Source organism: Periplaneta americana, chromosome 9 (assembly GCF_040183065.1).
Source record: "Periplaneta americana isolate PAMFEO1 chromosome 9, P.americana_PAMFEO1_priV1, whole genome shotgun sequence".
In the NCBI taxonomy this organism is placed as follows: domain Eukaryota; kingdom Metazoa; phylum Arthropoda; class Insecta; order Blattodea; family Blattidae; genus Periplaneta; species Periplaneta americana.
In genome coordinates, this window is record NC_091125.1 from 156,090,805 (window position 1) to 156,113,746 (window position 22,942).

Genomic DNA, 22,942 nt, shown 5'->3' on the forward strand with positions numbered 1-22,942 from the left:
TATGCTATAGGTGTAGCAGGGATACCAATATCGGCAAACGAAATGAAACTGTAAGGAATGTTACAACAGGTGTGCTAAACGTGAGGAATGTTACAATAGGTGTGTACGTTAGGTTAGGTTAGGTGTGTAAGATTATATGAATGATTACCATTGTTGGCGATACTGCAATCATTCTCCCACTCCACCTCAAATTACGTCACAACGACGAAATATGGCCGCCTTCTTCATTCAAGTACGACGATTTTCCTATATAAGTAAGGAACCTATTTAGGGCGGGTTGGGTGGGACCACAGCTCTCCCAGTGATTACATCGAGTTTCTATTACTACACCTTCAAAATTAAGGTATTTTCAGTGTTTGTTTTTAATTCCCTATACTGGCAATACCAAATTCAACATTCACCCCATTTTCTTTTTAAACACTGTTTTTCTTGTGATTTGCGTTCTATGTGCCACGAAGTGACATCGCGCTAGTACTGTTAGAAGTGGTATAGGTCTCGCAAGCAGAGAGTACCGACGGAAGAAATGCGAATGAAACAATGCGATAAGGAAGAGCGGGTGACAGTAAAGGTCACGAGATAGCTTGAATGATATTTAAGAGTACAGTCGGAAGAGAAATGACATCGATAGAATCATTCTTGCGTTGTGGTAGTTACATCACGACTTTAGTTTGTTCCATTGCATGTGAATACGTGCCTTGTATCGCACGGTATCATTATTTCATTCGTAAACATATGTTGCGCGTTTAATTAGCTTCGAATTTTTCTCTTGCTACGTTCTTTATTTCCACAGCGATGTCCTCATTTTTAATCTTCTTGGAAGAGACAGTACTTCCATCGGCCCGCACCTCTCGCTCCCCTCGGAGTGACTACTGTACTCCAACCACGAGAAAGTCTCAGGGAACTGAGAAGCAGCGGGGTGATGCTATGAATGAATGTTGATGTCACAGCTCGCAACCCAACCTCTAAACCAGACGTCTCAATAGGGCCTTCTCAAAGCACTTCCTCCTCTTTCTCTTTTTCAATGTAAGAGTGGAACAAGATGCAGAAGAAGTTCGTGTATCTCCGGATGACGTCATTGACCGCGACGTTTGAATAGACATCTGCAACCGCTACGATGTAACAGTCAGTCATTGTGTCCATCTCCGAGGAAAGAATGTTCTTATTACCGCAAATGTATGAAGAAATAAAAGCTTTCATAGGGAAAGCGAAATTGTGGGAGATGCAAGTTTCAGTGGGTAACTGTTACCACTTTATTAATCTAAAATTGTTACCTGATTTGAATCAAGACCAGTGTAACAAATATAATGAAATACTGAAGGACTTGAGAAAAGAATTTCAGATCAGATTTAAGATTTGAATAGTTCTAATTTAAAATAATTGCTTGTGAATTTCTAAGGTGTTTAGGTTATTTTTAATTATTGAAAACATTACGAAATATATTATTTAACTATTATTGTAATTAATATATTAATATTAGCGTAACGTAAGAATACTTACTTTAACAACCAACAAGTTTTTATTGTAATTTTATTATTATTATTTAATTGAATTTTATTTTATTAAATATAGTATAAACTTAAAAAAAGAGCGATACCAAAAACCTTTATTAGAAATGAAATATTGTTATTGTTTGGTCAACTGTTCGAAGACAGGTCTGAACCTCACAAGTGATACCAACAAGGCACCACTTATGAGTCAACTAGGCCAGGAGATAATGGAGTTAGGTGGCCAGTTCCTGGTGCTTAAATAATTACGTAACATGTATGGTTCTTCATGCTTCAGATGTCTTCTTTTTACTCATAGATAGTATATAATTAGAAAATAAATGTATTATTATCGTTATTATTATTATTATTATTATTATTATTATTATTATTATTATTATTACTGCAAACTACTTAAGAAATTCCTTCCGAAAACAACCGTCTATAGTGACAGTACAACTCAAAAGTGCAGCTTTGTGGCATTTCTCCCGCGACAGTTACAACTTAGCTCGCTCATGCTTGTAACATTAATCAGCGATCGGCTATCTTCGGGTACTGCGCTTATCTCTTCAGCTGACTATGTTATTTATACTTGCTCTCTATAACAACTTTTATGCGTTGGCCTTGAGACGCCTGCTCTAAACTCAAACCTCCAGTCTTAAACCTTCAGCTCAATCCTCATATGTCAGTTGAAACCCACAACACGAAATCTTCAACCTCCAACCCAAGTTCAAACCAGACACGAATTCCAATTTCAAGCAGCAAATCTCAATCCTAACCTCAATACCAAATTCATCCCCTATGTGGAGTAACGGTTAGCGCGACTGGCCGCGAAACCAGGTGGCCCGGGTTCGAATCCCGGTCGGGGCAAGTTACCTGGTTGAGGTTTTTTCCGGTAAGCAAGTTATTAAAAATGTTGTTCCAATAATTACGTGCAGTCCGTGGAAGCCTGTTGCAATAAAGAATGTAGAGCCATAAACTGATAGTAAAAGGTGCTTCTTTATATTCGTAAGCTTGCAGAACGGTAAAATAAATACCCAATACAACTGTGCAATACGAGCAAATGCTGGATAACTTTCGGTGCTGGACCCCGGACTCATTTTACCGGCATTATCACCTCCATTTCATTCAGGCGCTAAATAACCTAGATGTTGGTAGAGCGTCGTAAAATAGCCAAATAAAATAAAAATTCATCCCCTAATACCAATTCTAACACCAACCCAACCCCAAAAACTCAATCTAGAATACCCAACCCAACCCGAAATCCAAGCCCCTATTCCCTCAATCCCAAACTTCTGACACACAACCTTCCACCTCCAAACCACAACTCCTAACACCCAAGTATCAAATACCAAACTCCGAACTTCAAATCTCAAATCCCAAAGTTCCAAAACAACCAGACCTCAAGACCCAAAATACAAACCCTTCAAGAAACAATAAAATAAAATCCATTGCTGCTAAGTTCCGTCATGTCACGTGACGTCACACCCGATCTGGCTTTCCGTCTCACCTCACCTCACCTCACCTCACCTCACCTCACCTCACCTCACCTCACCTCACCTCACCTCACCTCACCTCACCTCACCTCACCTCACCTCACCTCACCTCACCTCACCTCACCTCACCTCACCTCACCTCACCACATTTCGACTCACCTCACCTCTCCTGACTTGTGTAGAAGGCGTGTCGTAGACATTCCTCATCAACGTTTTTGTTTTATTTTAAATCTGCTTGTACTTTATATTTATTGTATTATTGTAGGCCTATGATCTACAGGGTAGGCCTATGGGCTATTATTCTGACATTTATTATTTTTGTCTGGATTATTCTCGTGAATATTTATTATTGTTCTCGCATTGATTTGCTTTAAATGTGCTAATTGAAAAGTTTATAGCAAAAACCAGACAAGTCCAAAATATTAATTTTTCAGAAAACGAAAGAAAACTGTCCCCCACGTTTCTCATACAATAAAATAATCTGACATATTTTATATAGGGATCTCATATATATACCAACTTTGGTAAGAAGTTTCACTGTTCTCTTTTATATGGTTTCTTTGAAATTAAAAGAAAAACATTTGGACATACCCACTTTTTGCAGAAAATTTTATATGTACACACATTAAATTGAGAAAAAGTATATGAAATCTTGTTTCATTCATATTGTCAACTGTATCAACATACAAATAAATATTTTATAAGTGTTTTATTAAATTAAAAACCTAAAGTTGGAATGATTTCCTGAACAACAAAAACAATATTGTTATGTTTATATTTTTTTCTTTCTAAATTTGTGTCCTTCAGTTTTTAAATTATTGGGACGTCAGGTACATCAGAGACCGAAAAATAATTAGGCTATTGTAATAACAATACAAACTATGCTCAATCAAAATATTATTATTATTATTGCTGTTTTCACTCATCACACCCACTGCTATTGTCATCTTCTGCCATCTCAACATTCTTCTCATTCTGATGATTTGCTTTTTTTGGACCTGGTTCATTTTGATGATCATTCATTTGTAAAACGAAATATTTAACCGAGAACACAGACAATAACAGCTAATATAGCGATGAAACAAAAGAAGACAACAATAATGCCATCTTCATGATATTTTATAACAAGAACCGGATAAGTGTGTGACTTTTCCGTCTTTTGCTAAAAAGACGTTGGACTAATCCGCTTTTGCAGAAATGTTACATTTTCAAACACTCATTTCAATGACAAAAATCCGGTTTTTGTAGAAACTTGTTATGTCAATAGATACACCTTGAAATAAAATGAAGGGAACTGCACTATGCTCAAAATTTGAATTTTTGGACTTGTTCTGTTTTTGCTGTCAACCCCTCAATTTTAAATAGTGACGTAATTAATTTTTATTATAAATAATATGCTCCCACCGTGCTATAACCACAGATGTTAAAGTTTGTATAAGTTAGGCTAAATAAACTTGACAAAAAGAAATTCCTCCGAAGTTCAATCTGGAGGACGTCCTGCGTGATTTATAGAAGAAAAGGTCACTTTCTGGCAGATTTTAAACTAATATCTCGAATTTCGCTGTTATTTTCATTCCATCATTGGCATGATGTTACCTAATCGTATCTGAATAAAATAATGAATTACCAACTCCAATTCTGACAGATTATTTTACAATACTTGTTTGATTTTTCCGATGTCAGTTATTAAGTACTATAAATGATGTTTAATTTATCAGTCTTATGACGTATCATTAATACAATATTAACATTTCCTAATAAATGTTAATTATTAAAAATGTGTAAATGTTTTCGGCTATTATATGTCATCATCAGATACAATTTTTTTTACGATATCTAAATTATTAAGTTACATAGTGGAATCTTTTGTCCTTAGAGTGAACCATCAAATTTGATACCGTATGTATAATAATGAGTAATTAATTCACGAGTTGTATGTGTACGTACTTGAGTATTAAGTGAAGATTGCAATAAATTTACATTTGAAAATAATTATCATGTCCTATTAGTGTAAGAGCATAACGCAAATAGGAGATTATTTGTTGTATTATGGGGAAGGAAACAATAATCACCAATTAGGAACAAGATTCTTTATTCATAAAAGTATGCCATTAGGAAAGTCCAGGATAACAGAGAGGGTTTGGAATTGAACGGGTTACATCAGATTCTTGTCTATGCAGATGACGTGAATATGATAGGAGAAAATCCACAAACGATTAAGGAAAACACGGGAATTCTACTTGAAGCAAGTAAAGCGATAAGTTTGGAAGTAAATCCCGAAAAGACAAAGTATGTGATTATGTCTCGTGAACAGAATATTCTACGAAATGGAAATATAAAAATTGGAAATTTATCTTTTGAAGAGGTGGAAAAATTCAAATATCTTGGAGCAACAGTAACAAATATAAATTATACTCGGAAGAAAATTAAACACAGAACAAATATGGGAAATGCCTGTTATTATTCGGTTGAGAAGCTTTTATCATCCAATTCATTTAATTTACAATTCATTTTTATATTACAATATTTTTATCATCCAGTCTGCTGTGAAAAAATCTGAAAGTTAGAATTTTTAAAACAGTTATATTACCGGTTGTTCTTTATGGTTGTGAAACTTGGACTCTCACTTTGAGAGAGGAACATAGGTTAAGAGTGTTTGAGAATAAGATGCTTAGGAAAATATTTGGGGCTAAAAGGGATGAAGTTACAGGAGAATGGAGAAAGTTACACAACACAGAACTGCACACATTATATTCTTCACCTAACATAATTAGGAACATTAAATCCAGACGTATGAGATGGGCAGGGCATGTAGCACGTATGGGCGAATCCAGAAATGCATATAGAGTGTTAGTTGGGAGGCCGGAGGGAAAAATACCTTTAGGGAGACCGAGACGTAGATGGGAAGGTAATGTTAAAATGGATTTGAGGGAGGTGGGATATGATGGTAGAGACTGGATTAATCTTGCTCAGGATAGGGACCAATGGCGGGCTTATGTGAGGGCGGAAATGAACCTCCGGGTTCCTTAATGCCAATAAGTAAGTAAGTAAGTAAGTAAGTAAGTAAGTAAGTAAGTATTTGTGATTTATTGTGAAGCTAATTATGGACATTAACGGACAAGGCTTGGTAAAAATTGATTATATTTGACTTATTTGTGTACTGAATTAATGTCTAAAACTTATTTTTCACATTTAATTTTTTAGTTTATGTATAACTAGTTAGATATTTGAGGCTATCAAGTGCAAAGCTCGCCTTATCCAAAATAAAAAAAAAAAAAAAAAGAGTTACATATGGGATGTTGTACTTCTTGCAGCTCTCTACTGATATAGTCGGTTTGTGCAAATCTTGTCTAATTCCTCTTCCATAGAGCTCAGAAAATTACTATCAAATGCAAAACTGTCCATATCCATAACGGTTTTTCCTGTTTTCTGACAAATCAATTTACCTGGATAAGGCGAGTTTTGCATTTGATAGACTCATTTGTTATTGTACTTTTAGTAGTAATGGTGGTAACGGTGTATGAGCATTTAAAATTATTAAATTCTAGAAGTGAATTCTGATGATTTGGAACATGTTTCTAAAGAAAACATTATTTTTTGTTAGAGCCTATTTCCAATTCTTTAGAGACTATTTCCTATACTTTTAAGCCTATTTCAGGCACCTAAAATTACATTTTAACGACCTAAAAATCCGTCCCGTAATTATGAGTAATGTTAATTCAAGAGTTTTATGTATACTTAGGCCCTACTTGAGTATTAAGTGAAGAGGATTATATTAATATCTGATTGCAATAAATTTACAATTGGAAATAATTATCATGTCTTATTAGTGTAATAAACAATGTATCTATACATAAAACTCATGTTACAAATCACGTTACATGTTGCAAATCAAGATTTCAGGTATAACTCCCTGTAAAGTTGATTTGAATAATTTCGAGGAAAAATTGTTCCGGAGCCGGGTATCGAACCCGGGACCTTTGGTTTGACGTACCAACGCTCTACCACTGAGCTACTCGGGAACTCGAACCGACACCGATCCAATTTTTCCTTCTATATCCACAGACCTCAAAGTGGGCTGACAACCGTCAAGCAACCAACTTCGAGTGCACACTAACTCCGTGTGACTTAAATTGTGGTTTTCTGTTAACGAACAGTGACGTGTATTATGCAAATCAAGATTTCAGGTATAACTCCCTGTAAAGTTGATTTGAATAATTTCGAGGAAAAATTGTTCCGGAGCCGGGTATCGAACCCGGGACCTTTGGTTTGACGTACCAACGCTCTACCACTGAGCTACTCGGGAAATCTAACCGACACCGATCCAATTTTTCCTTCTATATCCACAGACCTCAAAGTGGGCTGACAACCGTCAAGCAACCAACTTCGAGTGCACACTAACTCCGTGTGACTTAAATTGTGGTTTTCTGTTAACGAACAGTGACGTGTATTATGCAAATCAAGATTTCAGGTATAACTCCCTGTAAAGTTGATTTGAATAATTTCGAGGAAAAATTGTTCCGGAGCCGGGTATCGAACCCGGGACCTTTGGTTTGACGTACCAACGCTCTACCACTGAGCTACTCGGGAACTCGAACCGACACCGATCCAATTTTTCCTTCTATATCCACAGACCTCAAAGTGGGCTGACAACCGTCAAGCAACCAACTTCGAGTGCACACTAACTCCGTGTGACTTAAATTGTGGTTTTCTGTTAACGAACAGTGACGTGTATTATGCAAATCAAGATTTCAGGTATAACTTAGTGTGCACTCGAAGTTGGTTGCTTGACGGTTGTCAGCCCACTTTGAGGTCTGTGGATATAGAAGGAAAAATTGGATCGGTGTCGGTTAGAGTTCCCGAGTAGCTCAGTGGTAGAACGTTGGTACGTCAAACCAAAGGTCCCGGGTTCGATACCCGGCTCCGGAACAATTTTTCCTCGAAATTATTCACGTTACATGATTTTTGTTTGGAAGATTTAAAATTTTTGCAAATACATTTGGCAAACTATGTACATGAAATAACTATATGGTGTTCCGTTAACATAGCTTAATTTGTTTATTAGCTTGTGAGTCCTATTAAATTTTCCCATAAGCAGGAATAGTGCACCAAAAGTAAAGTGGTACAGAAGAAAGCATAACGTATGGTGATAAAATCCCGGGAGGAACCTGAGTTCCCTTGCCTATTAGCTACCTGTAAAACATAGTTCATTTAATTGTGTCATTGCTAATTTATTTATTCGTTAACAAATTTATGAGAACGTTCCAATTACCGTAAATAAATAATCATAAACTATTAGGGTTTACATTAATTGGTAGTTCGTTATTTAACGCCCTTTTCAAGTACAAAGGATACGACATGCTGGTGATGATGAAGCATTGCGGAATAACGACAGCCCCCTTGTCCGCCACAAATCTCATCGAATCTGCCTGCCCGAGATCGAATTCGAATTCCTTTTGGTAAGAAACTATGAGCTGACGGCTGAGATGTGGTTTATTCATCTTTTCATTCCCCCTTAAATAACTGCGCTCTTTGAGGAATTCCTTCATCTAGTCAGCATGTACAGTAGTCCAAAGCCACCGTTAAGTTGATACAGGATACAGTCATAGAAAAGAAAACCAGGTTGCAGTGAAAAGAAATTTTCACTTCATTGCCATGTTTTTCTTATTATTCCCTATTTTTTTATTATTTCTCTAATTCTTTTTGCATTTGTGTTTTTTGTATTTGTATTTGCAATTTTACTACTATTTCTCATTTCCTTCTTCTCTCTGCATTTGTTTCTTGTATATATGTCTATTTTTATTCTGGTGGTATGGTAGAGAAGGCCTGATGGCCTTATCTCCGCCAGATTAAATAAATAGATAAATAAATAAATAAATATGTAGATAAATAAATACATAAATAAGTAAATAAATAAATAAAAATAAACAAACAAATAAATAAATAAATAAATAAATAAATAAATAAATAAATAAATAAATAAATAAATAAATATACACAAATCAATAAATACACAAATAAATACACAAATAAATAAATGAATAAATAAATATGTAGATAAATAAATAAACAAATTAAAAAATAAATAAATACACAAATAAATAAATAAATAAATACACAAATAAATAAATACACAAATAAATACACAAATAAATAAATGAATAAATAAATAAATACAAAAATAAATAAATAGCCTAAATGTATACACAAATAAATAAATAAATAAATAAATAAATAAATAAATAAATAAATAAATAAATAAATAAATAAATAAACATACAAATAAATATACAAATAAATAAATATGTATATAAATAAATAAATAAATGCACAAATAAATAAACAAATTCACAAATAAATAAATACATAAATAAATACACAAATAAATAAATAACTAAATAAATAAATACACAAATAAATAAGTAAATAAATAGATAAATAAATACATAAATAAATAAATAAATAAATAAATAAATAAATAAATAAATAAATAAATAAATAAATAAATAAATAAATAAATAAATAAATAAATAAATAAATAAATAAATAAATAAATAATCGAACTTAAGATTGATCGGATTTGTAGTCTGACACCCTAGCATTTCAGCCAGTAGCGAGTTCATCATCATCATCATCATCATCATCATCATCATCATCATCATCTCTGCTCTGTCCATGAAAGTGTGGTACGAGTATTTCAACATATATACAGGATCGTTAATATATATGGCTGCCGTAGCAGGGGATCTGTCTCCCGGGCGACAGGTCGAATATCAGCCGATAAAATACTACGTACAACGACGGAAGCAGAAATTGGATTAGTCTATACAACCTACGTTACAGTAGATGTACAATAGCAAGTTCCGACCTTCCGTTCGTACACAAGCATGATAGGCCTACCGCGAGAATTGTGTAGTCACTCACTTCCCTCAGCTCATCACCTGAAATTTCTTCTTATTTCATGCTCAATATTAGCCTGGAGATCCTCTAATTTGTGCGGATTCGTGCGAAACACTTTCGTCTTTCCTCCATTAAAACTGTTCTGTTGTTACAGGAGAATGGAGAAAGTTACACAGCGCAGAAGTGCACGCATTGTATTCTTCACGTGACATAATTAGGAACATTAAATCCAGACGTTTGAGATTGGCAGAGCATGTAGCACGCATGGGCGAATCCAGAAATGCATAGAGAGTGTCAGTCGGAAGACCGGAGGGAAAAAGACCTTTGGGGAGGCCGAGACGTAGATGGGAGGATGATATTAAAATAGATTTGAGGGAGGTGGGATATGATGATTGAGACTTGCTCTTGCTCAGGGACCAATGGCGGGCTTATGTGAGGACGGCAATGAACCTTCGGGTTCCTTAAAAGCCATTTGTAAGTATATATTATTTTAATGTACCGAAGTACATATGATATTTCCATGCAGATATTCTGCGTCATCATACGATGAAAGAGTAATGGAACGGAGAAAAATTCTCTCCGGCGCCGGGATTTTAACCCGGGTTTTCAGCTCTATGTGCTGATGCTTTATCCACTAAGCCACATCGGATACCACCCCGGCGTCGGACAGAATCGTCTCAGATTAAGGTCCAACTCTTGGGTTCAAATCCCGGCGCCGGAGAGAATTTTTCTCCGTTCCATTACTCTTTCATCGTACAGTATGATGACGCAGAATATCTGCATGGAAATATCATATGTACTTCGGTACATTAAAATAATATATATATTATGGGTAAATCACTTCGTGATTTAAGATGGCGCTTATTCCGTCGGATCCCAGCCAACTAGTCACTCATAACGAGTGCACCTCAGCACATGTGTGGACTTCGGTCCTACGTTCATAGACATCTATGACGTAGTGCAGAGGGCGGCCACTAGAGGGAACCCAAGAGTTGGAGCTTAATCTGAGACGATTCTGTCCGACGCCGGGGTGGTATCCGGTGTGGCTTAGTGGATAAAGCATCAGCACGTAAAGCTGAAAACCCGGGTTCAAATCCCGGCGCCGGAGAGAATTTTTCTCCGTTCCATTACTCTTTCATCATTTGTAAGTAAGTAAGTAAGTTCGGTAGAGTCGTGGTTAAGGCCCTGCGCTACAAGCCGGGAAGTCGCGAGTTCGATTCTCATCAGAGGAATTTCGGATTTTTCTCATTGATCTAATCCATCTGGCAGCACAAAATGATTCACTTGAATTCACTCAGCTCCTAATAGAAATGAGTATCTACCAGGCTACTTTCTTGGGAGAAAGATGGTTAGCACATATAAAAGACATCCTTACTGATGCTCAGTTCAGATTGCCTCGTCAGAGCATTCCGCCTTCCTAAAGGGTTTTTTGATCTTAATGAGATAGCTTTGTTTTGATACTAATTATTGTTCACATTGACGAGATAATAGGCTAATTCCAAGATATTGGAATGGTAATACGTCGAAAGGGTGCAGTAAATCAATAACAAATTATAGGAGAAGGAATAATTGACGAAGATGAACAAGGCAATTTTAAATGCTACACAGAATACTGCCGAAAACCCGAAAAAATAAAATTTGGATGGCCGTAATTTTAACAAATAAGCTATAACTGTAGCTCTGTATTTATGTATTTATTTACTTACAGTCGGTACTATGAACATAAAGGATTAGTTTTTTCACTATTAAGTTATTGAAGAGTCTTGCATTTTTTGATGGAAGGTATTTTCAGTGAGGCGTAAAAGCACGAGCCGCCACTGTCCAATGCCTCACAGACACACACATACACATAAAACGACTGATGGAAAGCTCCATAAAGAGAGAATGGCGTGATGGGATTAATTTTTACTCCTTGTGACGGGGACATCTAAGAAGACTTTTTGCCGATCCGCTTCTCGCGCAGCGTCCTGAGCTGCAGATATTGCAAAGCGAGAAGAATTGAACCAGTTAAAATTTAGTATGGCCGTCGCGGAATGCATGGCAATAGCTGTCGTCGAATAATGGGGGAGGGGAAGGTGGAAATGAATGCAGAACGCTGTCGCGACATGATACATGGGGACTCCTATCAATTGGAAATAGACGTTGCTGCTAGGTATGGCGACGCTTTAAACTACCATTACCATTAATATTACTACTACTACTACTACTACTACTACTACCACCACCACCACTAATACTACTACTACTAAGTACTGTCCTTACTACTACTTACTAACACTACTACTACTACTACTACTACTATTACTAAGTACTGTTCTTACTACTACTTACTAACACTACTACTACTACTACTACTACTACTAAGTACTGTTCTTACTACTACTTACTAACACTACTACTACTACTACTACTACTACTACTACTACTAAGTACTGTTCTTACCACTACTTACTAACACTACTACTACTAAGTACTGTTCTTACTACTACTTACTAACACTACTACTACTACTACTACTAAGTACTGTTCTTACTACTACTTACTAACACTACTACTACTACTACTACTACTACTACTACTACTACTAAGTACTGTTCTTACCACTACTTACTAACACTACTACTACTAAGTACTGTTCTTACTACTACTTACTAACACTACTACTACTACTACTACTAAGTACTGTTCTTACTACTACTTACTAACACTACTACTACTAAGTACTGTTCTTACTACTACTTACTAACACTACTACTACTACTACTAAGTACTGTTCTTACCACTACTTACTAACACTACTACTACTAAGTACTGTTCTTACTACTACTTACTAACACTACTACTACTACTAAGTACTGTTCTTACTACTACTTACTAACACTACTACTACTACTACTACTACTACTACTAAGTACTGTTCTTACCACTACTTACTAACACTACTACTACTACTACTACTACTACTACTACTACTACTACTACTAAGTACTGTTCTTACTACTACTTACTAACACTACTACTACTACTACTACTACTAAGTACTGTCTTACTACTACTTACTAACACTACTACTACTACTACTAAGTACTGTTCTTACTACTACTTACTAACACTACTACTACTACTACTACTAAGTACTGTTCTTACTACTACTTACTAACACTACTACTACTACTACTACTAAGTACTGTTCTTACTACTACTTACTAACACTACTACTACTACTACTACTACTACCACTAAGTACTGTTCTTACTACTACTTACTAACACTACTACTACTACTACTAAGTACTGTTCTTACTACTACTTACTAACACTACTACTACTAAGTACTGTTCTTACTACTACTTACTAACACTACTACTACTACTACTACTACTACTACTACTACTACTACCACTAAGTACTGTTCTTACTACTACTTACTAACACTACTACTACTACTACTACTACTGCTACTACTACTTACTAACACTACTACTACTACTACTACTACTACTGCTACTACTACTACTAATAGTTTTACTTACAAATGACTTAGAAAACGCGAAGTTTCATTTCAGCCCTCATATAAGTCCGATATCAGTCCCTATTCTGAGCAAGATTAATCCAGTCCCTTGCATCATATCCCACCTCCCTCAAATCCATTTTAATATTATCCTCCCATCTACGTCTCGGCCTCCCGAAGGTATTTTTGCCTCAGGTTCCCCAATTAACACATTGCATGCATTTCGTCCATACGTGCTACATGCCTTATCCATTTCAAAAGTCTGTAGGCTATTTCATGTTCCTAATTATGTCAGGTGAAGAATACAATGCGTACAGTTTTGTTGTGTAACTTTCTCCATTCTCCTGTAACTCCTTCTCTTTTTTATTTTTCTGTGTTCTCGCCAAAGAATCAGTCCCATTTCGAGACTTATGTTGGGGTTTCGTAACAAACCCTTTTTTATGGTGATGGGTTGTTAGCCCTTCGCCCAACCCTCAAGCTGGAGGACCGCCCCTCATCGGCTGTCCACAACTGCTTATTCAATATATTCGCAGCTACCTTCCATATCTAGAGGCCGTCTTCTCTATCCGCAACCTGAGGACGCATCATGCCGTGGTGATAGGTACCCACAATACGTGGGCTAATAATACTACTGCCATTAACTACTCGTACTAACATTACTGCTACCATTACTACTACTGTTCTTACTAACACTACTATTACTATTACTATTTCTCTTACTAATACTGCTTCTACCACTACTACTACTGCCACTACTACTGCTACTACTATTACTAATACTTCTACTAGTACTATTACTGCTACTGATACCATTATTACTAATACTTTTGTTACTACTACTAATATTACTGCTACTGCTACAATTGAACTTTTTTTTTTGTAAATAACCATAGTCCAAAAAATGCAAATTTGAGATAGTAAGAATTTGGTGAGCGTATTGTAGTGGCTATCTACAGAATTAGTTGTTAGTGAAAAAAAAAACACCATAGTATTATGTTACAGGAGTGGAAATTCTCAATGGTTTTCATAAAAAAAAACCATAGTACAAAGACAGGGGGAAAGGAACTGGTCGCTCTACCCCCTTATCTTCTGGTCTAGTTACCTCATAAATAGTGCCTTGTTGGTATCACTTGTGAGGTTCAGACCTGTCTTCGGACAGTTGACTAACGTAAATAACAGTACAAACACTTTTTTTGTGAACACAGCCATTGTCCAGCCAGGATGATGGTAGCATTTACAAATATCCCATTCATACCATCTTGAAACATTTATCAACACAATTTTAAACTGTAGTAGACTGGCAGTGCTGCTCCTTATGTACGCGGCAAAAACCACCTCAGAGAAAAATATTTAGCATATCAATTCTTGTACAGGGACATCATTTTATTTTTACTAACATTTTTAATATTAACCTGGCTATACCTTTGGATTAATGATTGAGACACGGAAACACCGTTTGCTACCTCCTTCCACGACTGGAGTTCGATGATACTGGCGTAAAATACAAATAAATCACTTTACTAGGTACAGGAGGGAAGAAAAGTAGTTCAACCATTTACGTAAAGTAGGAAATATCGCGATTTTGAGTGTGATAATTTTCATTAGGTTTTGTTTAATCAAAATACAGTACAGTATTAACAATGAGTGTTTTTACTCACGAACTGAGTTATCCTTGCGAACGTATTCATTATGCAGTGTATATTATACTGTCTACAGAACATTAGCGTACGATATAGAGAATAAAGTTAAAATGAAAAATAATCATAATATGGATATTTAAACACATTTTTGAAAATGATGGCTGTTCATTTCGATACAGGCTTCAGTTCTTTTGTGCTTATTATCGCACTATAGACTATTGTACCTAATTCCAATTACCAGTTTCGTCCTTCATACTTAGTAATTCATGTTGAAATAATTCTGTACCTACTCTATAAAAGACTACCTTACGTACTGTAAATTCAGTCTTCACTTCTGCCCGACCCGCACAGATAAAATTACTCAGACATGCTATCTACTGTCCGTCCAAGTGGTTATGTCGCAGGATCGTAGAAAGGGGGGGAATCACGTGATAGTTAATAACTTAACGAGGGCCTTTTATTTAAGTTATTTTAAACAGTTGCATAATATTACGTAGACGTCCAATTAATTCCTAACAAAAATTAATGTTTTCAGAAAAGAGCTAAGAAATCCCAGCCACTAGTCTTTACAGTGGAGCGAGAAGAAGCAGGTGGGGGAAATAGGGATGCGACGTAGGCAAACGCACGACAGTACCTGTGCAAAAAGATGATTCAATATTGGAAGTTTTCGTCACTGGAAAACGCGAACATATTTCTGAAACGTACTATAATCACTAACTCAGTACCGCGGCCTTGGTTCTGTGTGGATAGTTGGAACTTCGTTAGTAGAAGGGGTGGGAGTGAAGTACATTAAAAAACTCAGGTACAATAAACGTTGAAGTAAAAATAAAATGATGTCCCTGTATTAGTTATAGAGCCATCTTTAGATGCAGAAATAATCCCGTGGAAGAAACGTAAACAACGAAAGGAGAAGAAACAGGATATAATAAAGAAAAAGAAGATTAAAGGAGAGGCACACTTCAGGCACAACAGATAATTTTTGTCTTAAAACAATTTTTTTTAAGTAGGTTATTTAGCGTCTGAATGAGATGAAGGTGATAATGTCGGTGAAATGAGTCCGGGGTCCAACACCGAAAGTTATCCAGCACAATCAATCTTCGGGAGCTTCGGTTCCCCTGTGGCATCCCAACAAATCTCCATAGCCTAATCATCTCATCGCGGTTGTAGCGTAGACCAGCCTCCTATAGCGCATCCTGGGCAACAACTTTGTCGGTAAATTGGTCTACAGAATTGGCTTCATATGGGTGAATGACGAACAGTTAAGTACCCATCATTAGAAAAACCTTCGGCGTCGCCTCATGAGATGATATGGTGCTATAGTATTAAGACTTACTTACTTACTTACAAATGGCTTTTAAGGAACCCGAAGGTTCATTGCCGCCCTCACATAAGCCCGCCATCGGTCCTTATCCTGTGCAAGATTAATCCAGTCTCTATCATCACACCCCACCTCCCTCAAATCCATTTTAATATTATCCTCCCATCTACGTCTCGGCCCCCCTAAAGGTCTTTTTCCCTCCGGTCTCCCAACTAACACTCTATATGCATTTCTGGATTCGCCCATACGTGCTACATGCCCTGCCCATCTCAAACGTCTGGATTTCAAGTTCCTAATTATGTTAGGTGAAGAATACAATGCGTGCAGTTCTGTGTTGTGTAACTTTCTCCATTCTCCTGTAACTTCATCGCGTTTAGCCCCAAATATTTTCCTAAGCACCTTATTCTCAAACACCCTTAACCTATGTTCCTCTCTCAGAGTGAGAGTCCAAGTTTCACAACCATACAGAACAACCGGTAATATAACTGTTTTATAAATTCTAACTTTCAGATTTTTGGACAGCAGACTGGATGATAAGAGCTTCTCAACCGAATAATAACACGCATTTCCCATGTTTATTCTGCGTTTAATTTCCTCCCGAGTGTCATTTATATTTGTTACTGTTGCTCCAAGATATTTGAATTTTTCCACCTCTTCGAAGGATAAATCTCCAATTTTTATGTTTCCATTTCGTACAATATTCTGGTCACGAGACATAATCATATACTTCGTCTTTTCGGGATTTACTTCCAAACCGATCGCTTTACTTGCTTCAAGTAAAATTTCCGTGTTTTCCCTAATCGTTTGTGTATTTTCTCCTAACATATTCACGTCATCTGCATAGACAAGAACCTGATGTAACCCGTTCAATTCCAAACCCTGCCTGTTATCCTGAACTTTCCTAATGGCATATTCTAGACCGAAGTTAAAAAGTAAAGGCGATAATGCATCTCCCTGCTTTAGCCCGCAGTGAATTGGAAAAGCATCAGATAGAAACTGACCTATACGGACTCTACTGTATGTTTCACTGAGAAACATTTTAATTAATCGAACTAGTTTCTTGGGAATACCAAATTCAATAAGAATATCATATAATACTTCCCTCTTAACCGAGTCATATGCCTTTTTAAAATCTATGAATAACTGATGTACTGTACCCTTATACTCCCATTTTTTCTCCATTATCTGTCGAATACAAAAAATCTGATCAATAGTCGATCTATTACGCCGAAAACCGCACTGATGATCCCCAATAATTTCATCTACATATGGAGTTAATCTTCTCAAAAGAATATTGGATAAAATTTTGTACGACGTCAACAAAAGTGATATTCCTCGAAAGTTACCACAGTTGGTTTTGTCCCCCTTTTTAAAAATAGGTACAATTATGGACTCCTTCCATTGTTCTGGTACAATTTATAGTATTAAGACACTGGAAAATATTAAGACACTGGAAAAGATTCAAAGACGGGCTCTCAAGTGTTGTCGTAATAATTCACCATTAAAATGGGACACACTCACGGATCGGAGAACGCGAATTCGATTATGCGCAATGTTCAAAATATACAGAGGTGAGCCTGCCTGGAGAGAAATAAAAAATAGGTTGCAGCCGCCAAATTACTCTTCAAGGAACGACCACTCATATAAATTGAGGGAAAGAAGACAGAGGACGGGCACTGGAAAGTTTTCTTTTCTCAATCGTACTATCAGGGACTGGAATGCTTTACCTGCAGACTTACTAAAGGCTTTACCAACAACCAAAAATGTATTTAAAAATAGGCTTAAGGACTTTACTAATAGACGGTAATATATTATACACACTACTTAAAGGTTGTAATTGATATCTTGTTATTTGAAGTGTTCTATCAGTGAGGAAGTGTGTTGTGTCAGTGAAGTGTGTAGTGTCAGTGAAGTCTATTGTGTAAGTGAAGTGTGTTGGTGTCAGTGAAGCGGCTGTGCAAAGTATTTGAACAGTGTTAGTGAAATCAGGTAGAATCGGTGCAGTGAGTGAGTTGACAGCGAAATAAGCGCAGTGCCGAAAGGTACTTGTGCAGGTATGAACCTGTCACACTCGTGGGTCTTAGTTCGAACTTAGGGTTAAGATACAAATTAGATTTACTTTAAATGTTATTTTAAGTGACCATGCTTCATTTAATTTAGGATGCTCCTTGTTATTATTATTATTTTATTATTATTATTTTTTTTTTTCTCGTTGCCAAACTTTCAGAACGGCCCCGAGGTTCACTCAGCCGCCTATAAAATTGAGTACCGGGTCTTTCCCGGGGGTAAAAGGCCGTGGTGCCGACCACACCATCTCATTCTAGTGCCGAAGTCATGGAAAGCATGGGGCTCTACCTCCATGCCCCCCAAATGCCTTCATGGCATGTTACGGGGATACCTTTTACCTTTATTATTATTATTATTATTGTTATTATTATTATTATTATTATTATTATTAATTATTGTTTTTAATATTTGTGTTTATTATTAATTGTATTATTGAGTGTAATTAGTTACCACTGCCACCGGGTATATACCCATTTGCAGTGTGAATAAATACGTACACATAGTTTCCCATCGCTTACTACACCGGTGATAAAGATGATTTTGAATTATTGAGGAACGACAAAATGTGGTAAGAAAATGGGAAGTATTCCGGAAAAACCTTCACAAGTACCAAGTGGACTCGAAATTTGTACCCGGATATGAAAGCTTCAAATGTTATATAAAATTTGGTAGACTAGAGCCCTCCTCACCTCTGAAGCCGGCTTGTGTGAGGATTGGAGGAGATGCAGGATTTGTTTGTCCATCTCCACTTCTTATTCAATCTCCTTTTTAATCACAGCATGGAGCGGGCGATATTGAAGTTTCTTTACATGCCGAGGAGCCGGCCATAATCCCGAGCGAGTCAGGCATTGTATACGTGTTTACCTACGCGAGATGTATGGACAGACCGCTGTCCATCGCGGAGAGGGGCGGCGGCGAGGCGCTGCAGTAATTGATTCCTTTGTGCCTATGACGCAGGCGAAGACTTTTTGCTCAGGGGCGAGAGAGGAAAATGGCGTCCTCGTTTATACAGGGTGATGTGCTTAACTTTGCGACCTCTTATACGAGAAACATTAGGAAAGCAAACACCGCTCAAATATTACCGACGATAAAAAATTCCGAATAGGTTCGCTTATGTGCCATCTGATAATGTGAATCATTGGAGAGTCATGTGTTGATTTGTATGTTCGTGTGGTTGTTTTTCGTTGTGGAATACTTACTTACTTACTTACTGGCTTTTAAGGAACCCGGAGGTTCATTGCCGCCCTCACATAAGCCCGCCATAAGTCCCTATCCTGAGCAAGATTAATCCAGTCTCTATCATCATATCCCACCTCCCTCAAATCCATTTTAATATTTCCTCCCATCTACGTCTCGGCCTCCCCAAATAACCTTTGCTGTGGTCGTGCCAGAGAATCAGTCCTATTCCGAGGCTTATTGTATAGATTCGTAACAAGCTGCTTTTTACGGCGATGGGTTGTTAGCCCTTCGCCCAACCCCCCAAGCTGGAGGACCACCCCTCATCGGCTGTCCGCGACTGCTTATTCAATATATTCACAGCTACCCTCCATATCTGGAGGCCGTCTCCTCGATCCGCAACCTAAGGACGCGCCATGCCGTGGTGATAGGGACCCACAATAGCTACATGGTTTTCGTTGTGGAATACTAGTTGGAAATTAGCAATGCAATTGAGGATTCCGCCAGCTCTTAAGTAGGCCTATGTGCTATAATTCGTGGACATTTGTTAAAAACAGAAACAGTTTTGCTGCCGTCTTCTAAAATAATAATAATAATAATAATAATAATAATAATAATAATAATAATAATAATAATAATAATGACAAACGACCTTATAGAGCACAACATATTCTTCAATTGTTCGTCTTTTTAAGATTGACTTCGACAATCCACAGTGCAGCCCCGACCTGGGTTCTAGACATAGCCTCTTCTTTTTGCACCTCAAACAATTTCTATGGGATCACGTGATTTCATCGACGGCGAGAACCTGAAAACAACGGTGAAGTATTGGGTTTTATATATATATATATATATATATATATATATATATATATATATATATATATATATAGGGTTATTTTACGACTCTGTATCAACATCTAGGTTATTTAGCGTCTGAATGAAATGAAGGTGATAATGCCGGTGAAATGAGTCCGGGGTCCAGCACCGAAAGTTACCCAGCATTTGCTCGTATTGGGTTGAGGGAAAACCCCGGAAAAAACCAGGTAACTTGCCCCGACCGGGATTCGAACCCGGGCCACTTGGTTTCGCAGCCAGACGCGCTGACAGGTGTGGACCGTGTATTGGCTATCTTAATTCGCTTACTTAAGGGCTAAAACACATTACATGAAACAAAAAAGTTTCAGGCTGATTGAAACTGACCCAGACGGTTTGCTACAATCAACTAACCCTTGATAAACAAGTTCGAGCCTGTCACATGAATACACTATGGGATAAACCACACTGCATGAAAAAAAAAACGTTTGAGGTTGATTGAAACTGATTAAGACCGTTTGCTACAACAATCTAGCCCTTGATATGCATGTTCGAGCCTGTGACATGAATACACTATGGGATAAAACACTGCATGAAAAAAAAAAAAACAGTTTCAGGGTGTTTGAAACTGCATCAGACGGTGTGCTACAACCAACTAGCCCTTGATAAATACGTTCGAGCCTGTCACATGAACACACTATGGGATAAACCACGCAGCATGGAAAAAACAGTTTCATGGTGTTTGAAACTGATTCGGACGGTTTACAACAACAATCTAGCCGTTGATAAGCATGTTCGAGCCTGTCACATGAAAACACTATGGGATAAAACACACTGCGAGAAAAAAAAAACAGTTCCAGGGTGTTTGAAACTGACTCAGACGGTTTGCTACAACCAACTAGCCCTTCATAAACATGTTCGAGTCTGTCACATGAACACACTATGGGATAAAACACATGCATGAAACAAACATTTTCAGACTGATTGAAACTGACCCAGACGGTTTGCTACAACCAACTAGTCCTTGATAAACATGTTCGAGTCTGTCACATGAACACACTATGGGATAAACCACACTGCGTGAAACAAAACAGTGTCAGGCTGATTGAAACTAGATCAATGTAGAATATCACCGACGAATTCTCCCAAATTTTGATGGAGAATATTTCTGCGAATGGACTTTAGTACAGAATATGGATATTAGTCGGCTCTGATGTTCTGATTGTGGAGATGGACAATGCCATTTCTGGTAAAGGTTGCATCATCCATTGCCTGTTCTTTGCTGAGGAATTATGGATCTGCGATGTGGTGGTATAGTAGCCACTTGCAGAATGTTCTCTGGTGTTCCAAATCGAATGTTGTGTTCAGTTTCTGCACAGGTTGCAAATGGAAGAGGTATAGTGACTGGTCATTTACTGTTCTCCACACGGACGATGTGGTGACGTGTGGCTGATCGCCGTGTACTTGTGCCCAGTAAGCGCTCCACGGAATACAGAATTGCTTCTTCCATTGCAACGGTCCTGCAAGTCGTGGCCTACCAGCGGTGGCCATCACAGATAAAAAGCAACAGGTTTCCCTCAGGCAAAGATTCAATGTCACAAATGTACTCGGATTTGGATATCGCCAAGTAGGAAAACGTGCAGCGTAGGTCTACGTATGACTGGTGGTCGTTCCTCACTAAAATCTGAATTACATCTGCTATTCTTCATTTGAGTACGACTTATCCATCCTAGCGGCAATATTTACACACAGTAACTGAATGAGTGTCGGTATTATATCCAGCACGCGGAATAATGTTTGCCTTACATCAAACCCCGCTGTCCTGAAATGTGGGCATATTTCGAAGACGAAGCGGTTCCGGCGATATACTGTATTGTAACTATGAGAATTGTTGGTTCTTTTTCAGTGTCGAATTGGTTGCACTCCTCTATTGCATACAATTTCGAATGGCCCAATATATAAAAACAGATAAATAATTTGAACGTGTGGATTTATATAATATAATATATAATATGATATGATATGATATGATATGATATGATATAATATAATATAATATAATATAATATAATATAATATAATATAATACAATATAATATAATATAATATAATATAATATAATATAATATAATATAATATAATATAATAATGTTAAAATGTTATGTTTTATTTAACGACGCTCGTAACTGCAGAGGTTATATCAGCGTCGCCAGATGTGCCGGAATTTAGTCCCGCAGGAGTTCTTTTACATGCCAGTAAATCTACTGACATGAGCCTGTCACATTTAAGCACACTTAAATGCCATCGACCTGGCACGGGATCGAACCCGCAACCTTGGGGATAGAAGACCTATAATATAATATAATATAATATAATATAATATAATATAATATAATATAATATAATATAATATAATATAATATTTTATTTATTTATTTATGTCTGTAAGAGGACAAAGCCCCAGTTACAAAATAGACAGTACAAATATTTGCTTCGAACATAAAATTGGAGCTAACATGAAAAAAGAGATAAAAA

At 36.9% G+C, this 22,942-nt stretch overlaps 4 non-coding genes across 4 annotated transcripts; 1 reads left to right on the forward strand and 3 right to left on the reverse strand.

Annotated features, from left to right (window-relative positions):
* Positions 1-6,930: 6,930 nt before the first annotated feature.
* Positions 6,931-7,002, reverse strand: TRNAD-GUC (transfer RNA aspartic acid (anticodon GUC)). Its single transcript has one exon. It is a non-coding gene; the product is annotated as a tRNA-Asp (tRNA).
* A 212-nt stretch (positions 7,003-7,214) lies between these two features.
* On the reverse strand, positions 7,215-7,286 carry TRNAD-GUC (transfer RNA aspartic acid (anticodon GUC)). The gene has a single exon. It is a non-coding gene; the product is annotated as a tRNA-Asp (tRNA).
* Positions 7,287-7,498: 212 nt separating this feature from the next.
* Positions 7,499-7,570, reverse strand: TRNAD-GUC (transfer RNA aspartic acid (anticodon GUC)). The gene has a single exon. It is a non-coding gene; the product is annotated as a tRNA-Asp (tRNA).
* A 267-nt stretch (positions 7,571-7,837) lies between these two features.
* Positions 7,838-7,909, forward strand: TRNAD-GUC (transfer RNA aspartic acid (anticodon GUC)). The gene has a single exon. It is a non-coding gene; the product is annotated as a tRNA-Asp (tRNA).
* The last annotated feature ends 15,033 nt before the right edge of the window (positions 7,910-22,942 follow it).